Below are 15218 nucleotides of genomic sequence, written 5' to 3'. Positions count from 1 at the left end.
GATTTTTTGAGTTCCTTAAAACGAGGTACCTGAATCATGATTCTAACCTAAAAATAGTGAGTCTTTGACATTAATAACCACAGGGATTTTGCTTTGTGTGTTGAGCCCTTTCGTATATTATCTACAATAAGCCGAGCCAACCCATCTTTCGCTCTCCTATTCAGGTAGGCCATGTCTAGTATAAACCCGTGAGCCAATTGTTGCATCAGGCATATGAGATATCATTTTAGTTTGTTATACTGCATGCTATTGTCTCTTCATCTCGCTTTGTGATTTTACTTTCCGCACTTAGTTGTTATAGCGAGGAGCACGTGCCACTAGATTAGTACTAATCTGACTGACAAGTCCTACGGCAACACTGAGGAAGCAGAGCATGCAGCCCAGTATTCCACAAGGTGCGTCTAAACAGTTCGGGAATCATCTCAAAAAATATAGGAAAAAAGTGTTACAAACAAAATGTCATTACTGGCCTTCAAAGTAATCACCATGAGCTACAAAACACTTCTGACATCGGTTGTAAAGCCGTCGTAAATCGTTAGCAAATGAACCACTATAAGCACACTGGTCACGTGTTGTTGGATATCCAAGAAGTCTGCCACTGATCGTGAAACATAGTGCATACATTGTGTATGTTCATCTCCAATTCTTCTATTCCCATTGTCAAGGAAAGTAGCCGATCATCGACAAGCATCAATCGCACTTGTTCGCTGTTGTCTGGTATTTTGCGTGTGCTGACCCGATCGTGGCTCATTCTCAACATTATCTTTTCCGTCTCTAAAGTATACAAAAATCACAAACACCCACTTTCTACTGACTGCTTCAGCACATGCACTAACAATCCATGAGTCTCAGTCTTCATTTTCGCTAATTTGAAGGACAACTTCATCTTAACGCATCGCTCCATTGTGTACTTCATTTTGCAATGTCTCGAGTGTGACGGATGCTTACGGATGGTCGGCCGCTGTCTTTGAGAATGAAAGGAGGAAAGCTAAAAATACGAAAAGACAATGTAAACACTATTGTCTTCGTGAATTTGCCGATATTGCGGGTATAAGACAACGTGTGACCACAGTGCCTCGAGCGATTCCACAAAAAGCGTTTGCTGACCGTTTCCTTCAGATTTACAACCAATCTCAAAATCGTGTTATAGCTACTGTGTCTTACTTTGAAGGTCAGTAAAGGTATTTTGTTAGCAGCTCTTGTTTATTTTTTATCATTTATCGAACTTTTGAGGCACGCTGAGACCCCCGCTAAACCCGCTGGGCAAGGCAGGTGATTAGGATTGGGCAAAGGGCCAAATAAGGTGGGGTCAGTTTCACCTTAAAATTACAATTTATTGTAATTTAATAACACCTTTAAACCAAAACCGCGCATAGCTGAACCTTTATAATTACGAGTTTCAAAATGAATTTCTTTCACGGTTGAAGGCCTCCAAATAAGAAATCTTAAAAAACAAAAAAATGCAGTTAAAATAGTAAATAAAATAATTAATAATATATTTGTCACAGGTAGGTAGAAAGCCTCAAGGCAAAAGTAGATAGAACAAACATATGCAAGGTGCAATGCAAACGGCTGAAGGCCACAATTATATTTCAAAATTTTAAAATATATTCCAAAAATCCTTTAAAGGTAGAAGGCCGCAATGTTTAAGCTTGAAAGGTAATTTTAATAATAAGGTTCCATGGCTGAAGATCCACAGTTAATTTTCCTAAATTTGAAAAAAAATATAACCATAAGCCTTAAATTTTAAGTAGCTGAAACCAGACTAAAAGAAAAGATAACACAACGGCAATAACCCTTTAACAAATATCCACTTGCCGGAATTCAAACTTACTTACATAAACACAGTAAAACCAAGAATTTTTTTTAATCATTGGCTGTGATTGATATAAACAGTCAAGTAAACACCGGTGAGACAGACAGTAAAGACAACACCACTCAGAAGCCTCCAGGGGGTCGGTCTGCCCTCGTTCACTTGGGTGAGACAGGTGGTGAGCATAATTACACGTGATCCGTCTGAACCCAACCAAGGGACAGTCACCGACCGACCGACCAACAAACGACTTGCTTGCCACCAGTCGGTACATGAGAACTCAAACATAAAATGTACGGGCGTGATTATCCACAATCAAATATGTATATGTATTAAGCTGTCAAAACTACACACCGTGTTCGACAGCGACAACAGTCGAGGAAAGCACACTGCCTGAAATTACGTTAGTGGCCAGGGCAAGTAACCGGAACACTAATGGCCACAAGGCAGAAAATTCCGCTGGGGGACTTGATTTTTAGTCAACCAGTATAGTTAGCTCCACCGCATGGCGGCTAAATTTCAGCAATACAAACACTCGGTGTTGCTCACAGGAAAACCTGCCCAACTGTTAACCACCGAAACGAACCTCCCAACATGAATGGACGTGGTTTGGGTGCTTGAAACCACTACTCAACTTTGACGTCCTGGGTCGGTGAACCACGAAGCTCGTAGCGACCAGACAGCCACACACACGCTCGGACACTGCGCAGGGACCGCCAGCGGACCCAGCCGACTGAATCGCGCGGAGACGACCTCCTTGATCCGCAGCAACCGACCGACTGACTCCAGGCCCCCTTTTTTTTCCTTTATTGTAATTTTAATCACCTATACAGGCGGGCTGTAAGCAGCATATTACGCTGTTCTTCAGCCTTAAGTGGCACAATAACATGACATAGAGGTGATACAGATAATACAAAAAAACGGCGGGCAAAAAATGGAGATACAAAAAAACAATAAACATGAAGCCGTTCACGCTGGACGATAAAAACAATAGCACTTGTTGACACGGCGCACAAAACACGGAGGACGGCGACGGCACATGTGAACAATGGAGTTGGAACTGCGAAAGAACGCGAAACACAAAACGAAGCACACACACGAGACACTGATGGCGATGATCTCCGGCGCGCGAATGTTCACTATGCGTGTGCGAGTCCGGGGACCTGCCAAGAGAGGAGGAGGAGGAAGGGGAGTGGGAGAGCGAGAGGGGAGAGTAGAGATGCCACGGGCAGGGGAGATAGGGGGAGGGAGGAAGGGGGAGGGGAAGCCCAGTGGAAGAGGGGTGGAGGGAGGGGACGAGGGAAAAGGAAAGAGAAGGGAAGGGAAGAGATGGGAGGGAGGGTGCCTAAAGGAAAGGACACCGGAAGTGGGGGGTGGGGCAGGGTCAAAGTTGATCGGAGGGGTAGATGGAGGGGAGGAGGACATCATCAGGGAGGGGGAGCTGGCGGAAGCCACCTTGGGAGAGGGTAAGGAGGGTGGAAAGATGGAGACCGGGTGGGACGTGGGAATACAGGCGCGGCAGCGGGCGGGGGTGAGAGAGGATCGGGGAGATGAGCGGGTGAGGGGGATCGAGTTTACGGGAGGTGTACAGGATCTGTATCCTTTCAAGGAAAAGGAGGAGGTGGGGGAAGGGGATGAGATCGTACAGGATCCGCGTAGGGGAGGGGAGACGGATGCGATATTCCAGGCGGAGAGCATGGCGTTCAAGGATTTGGAGGGATTTAGAAAAGGTAGGGGGGGCAGAGATCCAAGCCGGATTGTCCGGGCCCCATAGCCAGAAACTATATATACAAAACCACAGATGGTACACAGTGCAAATATCGATACACATCGCTGCTGCCACATGTAGAAGGAAGACGAACCACGGTGTAACCGCAACAAAGGCGGGAAACCAAACACAAATAGACAGCAAAGTTCACGAAAACGCACATTTGGGAGTGAGCACCGCTCACGAGCCTTGCAACATAATCAATCGGGTGTTATGGGAGCGAGACCGTGTAATTAGCTGCCTGTACAGGGCCGCTCCTGAGTCCAGCAAACTTTATCTCGTCTGCCTGTGTCTGCCTGGTAACTTTGGTCTGCATTAGTCTCTTTCTATTATTCTCCAATTAAACTTGAAGTACCATTTCCTCAGGAATTTGTTTCAATTTTGGCCAGAAACCCTAGTCACCTGCATGCAAGAAAAGTAAAAGAACGTTTCTGCAAAATTACAGACCAACATCTGTAACCTATGAGTGCTGCAGAATTGTTGAACATATTCTCACTTCGAATATAATAAACTTTCTTGAGACTTGGAAGCTTATGTGCACGAATCAGCATGATTTTAGAAAGCATCGCTCTTCCGACACTCCCGCTCCCCCTTTTCTCGCGTGATATACTGAGAAATTTGGATGAAGGGCAACAAGCAGGTTCCATATTTCTAGATTTCCTGAAAGCATTTTACACGGTGCCCCGTTGCAGGTTATAAACGGAGGTAACAGCACATGGAATAAGTTCATGGATATGTGAGTAACTCGAAGACCTCTTAAGCTGTATAACCCCGTGTGTTCTCTCGACGGCGAGTGTTCATCAGAACCAAGGGTACTGCCAGCAGTACCGCAGGGAAGTATGATAGGATCGCTGTTGTTCTCTGTGTACATAAATGATTTGGATCGCAGTGTGGGCTGGAATCTGCGGTTGTTAGCTGATGATGCCATAGTGTACGGTAAGGTGTCGAAGTTGAGTGACTGTTGGAAGATGTAAGACGACTTAGGCTTAATTTCCAATTGATGTGATGAATGGCAGCTAGCCCTAAAATTCGAAAAACGTAAGTTAAGGTGGATGAGTAGGAAGATAAGAACTCTAATGTTCGGCTACAGTATTACTAACGTCCTGCTTAACACAGTCCAGTCAGTTAAACGTCTGGGCATAGGTGGAACGAGCATGTGAGAGCTGTGTTAGGGAAGGCGAATTGTCCACTTCTGTTTATTGAGGGAATTTTAGGAAAGGTGACCGCTTATAGGACGCTGGTACGACCTATTCTTGAGTACCGCTGGAATTTTTGGGACCCGAACCAGGTGAGATTGAACCAAGACATCGAAGCAAATCAGAGGCAGGCTGCCAGATTTGTTACCGGTAGGCTCAGATAACACGTAAGTATTATGGAGATGCTTTGGGAACTCAAATGGGAATCCCTGGAGGGATTTTCGCTGAAAAAATTTAGAGAACCTGTGTTTCAAGCTGACTGCCGAACGATTCAACTGCCGCCAACATACATTGCACGTAAGGACTATGAAGACCGGATATAAGAAATTAGGGCTCATACGGACGCTAACAGACAGTCGTTTTTCCCTCGCTGTGTTTGCGAGTAGAGCAGGAAAGGAAATGACAAGTAGTGGTATAGGGTACCCTCCGCCACGCACCGTGCGGTGACTTGCGGAGTATCTAGGTAGATGTGGAGGTAGATGTGGATGTAGATTCTTCTTGGAAGTTTTCTTTCTAAATAGTAACTGAAAATAAACTCAGATATTATTTTTGTTTTGCGACTATTTATGACTTCAACTATGCCTGTCAACCAACTCTTTCGTCATGCCCACCTCACACTCAGCGTCATGCGCTAAATCAAAGAATGACTACAGTCGTACCTTATATTCTGACTATGAATCCGTCGCCACTGATCAAAAAGTTAAGTGTAGAAAATTCGTTCTCTTTATGTTTGTTAATATTAACAGATTTTCAAAAATCATTCTTTGAAGTGGCAAGAAAACGATTAGTCAAGTCGGTGTGTACAATGTATGAGACTGGCGATTTACAATCAGCCTTCCGGAAAAACGTCATAAACAGAATAAACAAGACTGTAAGATCTGAAGAGTTCGAGAATTATCGCTCAATCAGCTTAAGGGCTTATACTGCCTAGTTGCTGTCAAGAACAATCTACAGAAGAATGGACAAGAAAATTGAGGATCTGTTGGATGGCGATCAGTTTCGCTTTAGGAAAGCTAAGGGCACCAAAGAGTCAGTTCTCACGCCGCTGTTGATAATGGGAGTAAGACATGAAAAATCAAGAAACGTTCATAAGATTTATCGACCGGGGAGAGCCGCTTGACAATGTCAAATGGTGCAAGGTGTTCGAAATTCTGAGAAAAATAAGGGTAAGCTATAAGGAAAAGCGGTTAATATACAATATGTACAAACGCCAAGAGAGAACAATAAAATTGGAAGACCAAGAACTAAGTGCTCGGATTAAAAAGTGAGTAAGGGAGAGGTATAGTGTTTCGCCCCTACAGTTCAATCTGTACATGGAGGAAGCAATGAAGGAAATAAAAGAAAGGTACAACATTGCAATTAAAATTCAAGGTGCAACGATTATACTGATTAGATTCGCTGATGACATTGCTATCCTCAGTGAAAGTGAAGAAGAATTACAAAGTCTACTGAATGGAATGAACTGTCTAATAAGTACAGAAAATGAATTGAGAATAAATCGAAGAAAGACTATCGTAATAAGAAGTAGCAGAAATGAGGACAGCAAGAAACTTAACATCAGAGTTGGTGCTCACTAAGGAGATGGAGTTAAGGAATTTGGCTACATAGGTGGCAAAATAACCCATCACAGACGGAGCAATGAAGATGTAAGAAGCAGACCAATATCGGCAAAAAGGGCATTCCTGCACAAGAGACATCTGCTAGTATGAAACATAGGCCTTAATTTGAGAAAGAATGTACGTTTGGATCAAATCTTGAATGGTAGTTGAACATGGACTCTGGGAAAACCGGGACAGAAGAGAATCGAAGCATTTGAGAGGTGGCGCTTCAGAAAAACGTTTAATGTTAGTGGACTGATAAACTAAGGAATGAGGTGGTTCTCCACACAATCGTGAGGAAGAGAATACACAGGAAACACTTAGAAGAAGAAGGGATAGGATGATAGGACATGTATTATGATATCAGGCAATAACTGCCTTGGAATTAAAGAGAAGTGTAGAGGGTAAAAACTCTAGAGGAAGACGGAGATTGGGATACATCCAGCAAATAACTGAGGGCTTAGATTACAAGTGTTACTCTTAGATGAAAAGGTCGGAACAGGACTGAAGACTCATAATAATAATAATAATTATTATTATTATAACGGGGCTGTTCTTACTCTTAGCGTGGTGTCGTTATCCGCAAAGCAAGAACTATAGAACAGCTACTATTACCCAACAAATTTACTACATCGCTATGTGTCGATGTGCTAAATTTCTGAGGTATTTATAACACCGAGAGATACCTGAAAACATGCTTGCATTCGCGTCCAGCCAACGCAGATGAACGTATATATTTGTGCATCGTCTACGACTCATAAATTAGACAACTATTTTACTTCGGTTCTTCTTTATTGGTTTTCCTTTATTGATTACTTTAGTGGTGTATCTTCTTGTCTTAAAGACTTTAACAGCTGACTGACTTTTGGGTAGCTCGTCGAATGTTGAAACTACTTCATTAAAAACATATTACTTACGTCTCACATACGCGGGTATGAAAGCTGTACTTATTCAATAAGTGTGATTGTGAAATTTTACATATACGTATTTTCGGCATCACTCCTTAGTATGTGATGGTGAATCCGAATATGCTCAAATGAACTAATATGTGATCAAGACATCGAAACCTGCAGTTTAGTTAAAGCTGATCGAACTGCGATGTTACAGTGAATGCATTCATTATTACAACCTACATCTTTTTTCCTGACATACGTTATATCGATAATGTATGTATTTTCTTAATACTATCCCATTTATTTTCAATATAACCTAAAACGGGCCGCGTTCATTCCGTTAATATCTGTTGTTTTTTAATTAAGGGAGCGATAGCGATAGCAATACTGTCATTTTCAGGAACTTACAGCTTACTGCAGTAGGTTGGTTCAACAACTTCTGTTAATCAGTAGAACGAAAAGCCAATCCAAGTTGCAAATTCTTACTTTTTATTCTTTCGATGGCTAGTTTCGGGCCGAGACCCATTTTCAAGCCATCATAAGAAAACCGAAAATGGCATTTCCGAAGAGGTCAAAAATGTGTAATAAACATATACAGTGAGTTATCTGTGTGCACTGTACATGTTCATTGTACATTTTGGACATCCTCGGAATTGCCATTTTCGATTTCGTTATGATAATCTGAAAATAGGTTTCCGCCCGTAACTGGTTATCGAATGAATAAAAAGTAAAAATTTGCACCTTGGAATGGTTTTTCGTTCTACAGGTATTTTCATTGTCAAATTACATCGACTTTCCCTTTTGGTAACACTTTCTGCTGAACTTCTTAAGGTAACTATTTCTATTACAACATCTTCCGCACTAACAAAGTGATTCCTGTTTGCGATTTCGAGCTGAGTTTGGCTACGTTCTCATAATGATTTTTTACGGAGTTCATTCATATTCCGTAAGGGTGACGATAACCACACCGTTCAACGCCCTGAAACCAAAGCAATATCATCACCACCACCACCTTCTCCACCACCAACACCACCACCAGCAGAAGTGGCGGCTGTTTCAGTTACACTACCTCAATCAATGTTAACTGCACGGACTACAGTGTACTCAACGGAGATTTTTACGTAATGCTCAGAAGCACAATTTCCTGCCACGATAACTCAAGTGTCTGGCTTATTTTACGGCGATGTTTATGTTTCAAACGATACGGAATTTAGTTGCTATAACTCTTTCATGATAGTGATAAACTACGACAACTAGAGTTTTGTGAATTTCTTCTGCCGTAGACATTTATGATGACAATTTCGTTTCATATTTAGTGTTCATTGATAAGACTATGAAAGAATATAGGGACGCAACAATCGCATGAAACCCTCAAGCGCGGGGGACCGTCAGTTGTTTAGCGCCGTTTTCTGAGACAAGACTTACCGTGCGTTATTATCTGAGGGAAAAGAAGGTTGCAAGAATAACATATGTTTTCGATTTTTATTATTCCACTGTGGCGAAGTATTTTTGGTGTTCTGTTGCCCTACGGTAGAAGACAGTGTTAAAAGCGCCCTATGTGAAAATAACTAACCTCCAAACGATGAAATACAGCGTAAATAAATATGTTGTTGCGAAGTTGCAGGATTGTATTTTTCCCGCTTCACCATCTCCTATACGTGTTCAGTTGGGGAGAGATGTGGTGATCTTGTTGACCATAACCGTTCTTGTTGATCACGAAGAGCACGTTGCGTCGCAGTAGTTTATGTGGATGTGCATTGTCCTGCTGAAAAAGTTCATGGCTTCCCTGTCAAAGTCTTTGCAACGCAGTGTCTCACCAGACGTGACCGCTATTAGTAACATGTGGCCTCCCACAACGTGAATCCAGGGAAGAAACATCTCACCGTATCTATGTCACACACGTTTGGCATCCATCACTTAGATACTGATAGAACCTGCTCTCATCACTGAATATAATAGTGCGCCATTCTACTCTCCAGTCGACTACATCACGACACCAGAGCGGCCACGGTTGGCGGTATCGTGGTGTCAGTGGTTGCCTCGCCAGAGGCACACGTAATTTACATCCTGCTGCAAAGCGACGGTCGCTGATGACACAGCAGGTGCAAGATGTGCCCAGATTTTGTCCCTGGATGATGTTCGGTAGGCCACCGCTGCTAGCACATTGCGGTCAATCTTGACGCGCGTCTTCATTACGTAGGCGTCCAGAACCTGGACAACAGATGTGGCAATGTTCCACAGACCACCGGTGAAAGCAGCGACACACCACCGTTACTCTGTACCCAACATACGATACGTCCAGCTTTCTACAGGTCCACAATGCGACACCGTTCAGACGGTCAGGAGTGCATACTCGCCGGTGGGCTTGGTTGTCTCGAAATTTGGTAGAAAATCCGAAGAAATTCTGGGCGTATATAAAGTACACAAGCGGCAAGACGCAGTCAATACCTTCGCTGCGCAGTGTCGATGGTACTGTTACCGATGACTGTGCCGCTAAAGCGGAGTTATTGAACACAGTTTTCCGAAATTCCTTCACCAGGGAAGACGAATGGAATATTCCAGAATTTGAAACACGAACAGCTGCTAGATACATTAGGGGTTGCGAAGCAACTCAAATCGCTTGATACGGGCAGGTCTTCAGGTCCAGATTGTATACCGATTAGGTTTCTTTCAGATTACGCTGATACAATAGCTCCCTACTTAGCAATCATATACAACCGCTCGCTCACCGATAGATCTGTACCTACAGGTTGGAAAATTGCGCAGGTCGCACCAGTGTTTAAGAAGGGTGGTAGGAGTAATCCATCGAACTACAGACCTATATCATTGACGTCGGTTTGCAGTAGGGTTTTGGAGCATATACTGTATTCAAACATTATGAATCACCTCGAAGGGAACGATCTATTGACACGTAATCAGCATGGTTTCAGAAAACATCGCTCTTGTGCAACGCAGCTAGCTCTTTATTCGCACGAATTAATGGCCGCTATCGGCAGGGGATCTCAAGCTGATTCCGCATTTCTAGATTTCCGGAAAGCTTTTGACACAGTTCCTCACAAGCGACTTCTAATCAAGCCGCGGGCCTATGGGGTATCGTCTCAGTTGTGCGATTGGATTCGTGATTTCCTGTCAGGCAGGACGCAGTTCGTAGTAATAGACGGCAAATCATCGAGTAAAACTGAAGTGATATCAGGTGTTCCCCAAGGAAGCGTCCTGGGACCTCTGCTGTTCCTGATGTATATAAATGACCTGGGTGACAATCTGAGCAGTTCTCTTAGGTTGTTCCCAGATGATGCTGTAATTTACCGTCTAGTAAGGTCATCCGAAGACCAGTATCAGTTGCAAAGCGATTTAGAAAAGATTGCTTTAAGGTGTGGCAGGTGGCAGTTGACGCTAAATAACGGAAAGTGTGAGGTGATCCACATGAGTTCCAAAAGAAACCCGATGGAATTCGATTACTCGATAAATTGTACAATTCTCAAGGCTGTCAATTCAACTAAGTACCTGGGTGTTAAAATTACGAACAGTTGGAAAGACCACATAGATAATATTGTGGGGAAGGCGAGCCAAAGGTTGCGTTTCATTGGCAGGACTCTTATCCTCGTCCACTGAACACAGTCCGTGAGGTGCTGCATTTTTTCCCGAGTGTGTACTTTGGAACGTCTATACTGATACCATTCACGAAACATTTTATATGAATCTTGTACGTACGCTTTCGATGTTGTGTGCCGAATCTACGGCAAAATGTGAAATTCATTAAAAGTTTTCAAAGGGTACACTCTTCCTAAAGAATGAACAGATCATTCTTTGGGTCCCGCCGTTCGTCTTAATTCCACGGCGAGTATTGCCTCCCGGGCTCTGCGGCTCGTATTAGCTGAGCGTCATTGTCGGAGCTCCTTTCATATTTGCCTCCGCAGGGCGCGGTGCGAGGTGCGCCACAGCCGGCCTGTGAAGTGCGTGCGCGGCTCGGTGACTCGAAAGGGGCGCGCGTCCTTATCTTCGCACGCAGCCCCGCCCGCTGCCGTGTGAGCGACGGGTTTAAGGGAAAGGGGGGAAGGGGGGGGGGGCGTTCTGGGGGAGCAGGAAGCGGGATGTGCCCGGAAATGAAAAAGACGCCGCTCCCCGCTGGGGTAGGTCCCAATAAGCCACCAAGCCGCCCCTGAGCCACAAGACTCGTCGAGGAAAGAGGGAGGTGTCAACTGCCGGGCACAGACGAGTCCTCAGCAGGGGTGGGAAAAGTGGAGAGCCACTTGACCAATTGTTCATTTCGAGATTATAACGACTTAGGTTATGCAAGGGTATCTCGGTAATTCTCTGTTACCTATCTGACGAATGCACTGGCACACATTAAACGGAATAGAATGGTGTACTACTAGTGGGAAATATGAATCCGATGAAACGACATGAATTTCGGCTTTATCGGATGTAGGCATGTTTACGAATTTTGCAACTTAACAATTTTATGTAATTCTATATGAGACGTGGGACACACGATCAAGGATACTTCAACTCAGTAAAGACAAGGCAATAATTACAAATCAAACACAAACTATGGCTTGCAATTTCCAACAGATTTTATTTAACAATTGCATGACAATAGCAAACTGGTTTTACCCCAGAGTAATATATACAATTGGCCTAGAATTTGAAAGATTACTGAACAGACAAAATGTCCACAGGCGTCAAAGCCCAACCCAAACAACAAATAATCATAAAACCCTCTTTACATAAATCTTAAGAATCATACTACAATAAAAGGTTTACTGAGAAAAACTCCCACAGAAGCAGGACACCTTTCAAGTCATAACAGCAGAAACAGCTCACAATTTCTCTTTTTGGATAAGATATTAAAAACCCTGTACAATAAAAGGCATCTTTCAGGTATTACCAAATTTCAGTGACCAGTAATGACACATCAAAGGTGCACGGAAACTACAACAATGATCGAGCCTGAATGAAAGCTGAAAGGAACGGTGAAGAAGGAGAGACGGATGCCTCCGCGTCACCAGGAACAAATAAAGAAATAGGCCTACTAAACTTACGGGGGATACGACGTGAAACGGCCCGACTTGGAAGAGGAGAGGTACCACACGACATTTTAATTTCCAATGTCTATACTTTTACAAATAAATTCATTAAACTTTGTCAGCATGACCAGGAAGGATTCAGGATTCACACTAGTAGCAGTGGATGTTCGAAAACATTAAAAAATAATATTTTACGTGTGAAAGTTCATCATTCTTTCACCTCCTGTTTGCTGCATTCGTCGCTATACGTACACATTTGTTCACAGGTAAGAGACGTTCTACGATTAATTTTGCACAGCATACAAACCATACTTGCAGGTGTATGAAACTCTAGAATTTATTTAATTTATGAAAAAAATGAATGAGCTGTTTTATTTTAAACTTTATGTATAGAAAAAACTCAAATTTTATAGTTAATTATCTCAATTTTTACCGCAGTTATAAATAGATTTGGAAAATTCACTGACTGCCGCCAAAGCGTCGTCTCCCAGCTAAACCAACCAGCTACAACGGACAACACTCACCGCTTATTATACCACCGAAAGAACAACGTAAAATCACACAGCAACTGGGCACTATCCAGAGCATCACAATCCATAACATTAGAAAGATTTGAAAACAGTATTCACATGAGTACACTGCAGAATGTGTACAAAACAGAACACATGCTCTGTCTTATAATCCCATATGATAATTACATACAAGAAGAAACACAAAGTCATGTCGCTGTTGTTGTGGTCTTCAGTTCTGAGACTGGTTTGATGCAGCTCTCCATGCTACTCGATCCTGTGCAATCTTCTTCATCTCCCAGTACTTACTGCAACCTACATTCTTCTGAATCTGTTTAGTGTATTCATCTCTTGGTCTCCTTCTACGATTTTTACCCTCCAATGCTAAATTTGTGATCCCTCGATGCCTCATAACATGTCTTACTAACCGGTCCCTTCTTCTTGCCAAGTTGTGCCACAAATTCCTCTTCTCCCCAATTCTGTTCAATACCTCCTCATTAGTTACGTGATCTACCCATCTAATCTTCAGCATTCTTCTGTAGCACCACATTCCGAAAGCTTCTATTCTCTTCGTGTCCAAACTATTTGTCGTCCAAGTTTCATTTCCATACATGGTTATACTCCATACAAATACTTTCAGAAACGACTTCCTGACACTGAAATCTATACTCGATGTTAACAAATTTCTCTTCTTCAGAAACGATTTTCTTGCCATTGGTAGTCTACATTTTATATCCTCTCTACTTCGACTATCATCAGTTACTTGGCTCCCCAAATAGCAAAGCTCCTTTACTACCTTAAGTGTCTCATTTCCTAATCTAATTTCCTCAGCATCACCCGACTTAATTCGACTACATTGCATTATCATCGTTTTGCTTTTGTTGATGTTCATCATATATCCTCCTTTCAAGACACTGTCCATTCCGTTCAACTGCTCTTGCTGTCTCTGATAGAATTACAATGTCATCGGCGAACCTTAAAGTTTTTATTTCTTCTCCATGGGTTTTAATACCTACTCCGAATTTTTCTTTTGTTTCCTTAACTGCTTGCTCAATATACAGATTGAATAACATCGGGGAGATGCTACAACCCTGTCTCACTCCCTTCGCAACCACTGCTTCCCTTCATGCTCTTATTACTGCCATCTGGTTTCTGTAAAAGTTGTAAATAGCCTTTCGCTCCGTGTATTTTACCCCTGCCACCTTTACGATTTGAAAGAGAGTATTCCAGTCAGTCATAGATATCTTAATTTTCCAAAGACTGGCACTACATGTTGATCACACCTAACCGGTGGTTCCTTCGGAGTGTACTGGTCCCCAATTGGATATACACTCCCTGCCAGTATGTCAAGTGCGTCCAAATCAAGCTAACCACTGTTCAATAAGTTGTGCATCATTGGTGAACATGAAAGTAATAACATGGGGGTCTAATTACTGGGATAGCCGTTAACTGCAAACAGCATGAAATTCAACATACATATCTACAGACACCATAGCCCTTTCATAAGACGCAGTGGCGACCATACGCACGTCTGCGTTCACAGCCCCGGTGCCCACATGGCAGAAGGAGGCAGAGCGTGCGCAAAGAGTGACCGTTGACAACCAGACTGCACACCGGAGCGCCAACCAACCGACCAAAACCAACCACATATATATATATATATATATATATATATATATATATATATATATATATATATATATTGTATTGGTTAATAAAAAAAATGGGAGAAGAGAGACCGTGAAAAAGGGAAAGAATGAAAGAAATGCAGATCGGACTTCGTATTACGGAAAAGCTATCGGACTTCGTTATTCGGAAAAGCTATTGTTGGGGTGGTCCTTGTGGCGTTTTTGAGCAAAAGTTAAACAAATATTCACTACAAAAGTTATTGAAAAGAAACAGAGAATAACAGAATGTAACTGACAGGGGGAAGTGGCGTAGACGAGAGATCATCCTTTACCAGATTAACTTATCTTCTTTCGGGCGGCGTCCACGTCTTCAAAAATCTCCTTCATTTCAGCGTGAAAAAATCTGCTCCGAAATCTTGTGATAGTCCAGGGATCACTAATTTATACCAATTAAAATCATCTTGATACTGTATGCAATTTAATTCACTTTGCTACTTCCATCCACCGAATTTCTTAATAACTTCCACAATGTCTACACATTACAATCAGATCAAGATTAGCCATTAAGTTTTTACGTCAGCATCCGATCACGCCTGCCTTAAGCTACCGCTAACAAGAGACAAACAAAAAACGGATAGAAAACAAAAAAAGTGTTACCATTTTAGTATTTTCTCTGCCGTCGAGCGCTCATACCGCTGCGACGGGATATTTTTTGTCTGAGGGAACGAGTGTAGCGCGGCGAAATTCAAAGTCCCGCTACATCGCCCCCTCGACTGTCACGCTAAA

Source organism: Schistocerca serialis, chromosome 6 (genome assembly GCF_023864345.2).
Source record: "Schistocerca serialis cubense isolate TAMUIC-IGC-003099 chromosome 6, iqSchSeri2.2, whole genome shotgun sequence".
NCBI lineage: Eukaryota > Metazoa > Arthropoda > Insecta > Orthoptera > Acrididae > Schistocerca > Schistocerca serialis.
Note: the sequence above shows the minus strand (reverse complement) of the source record.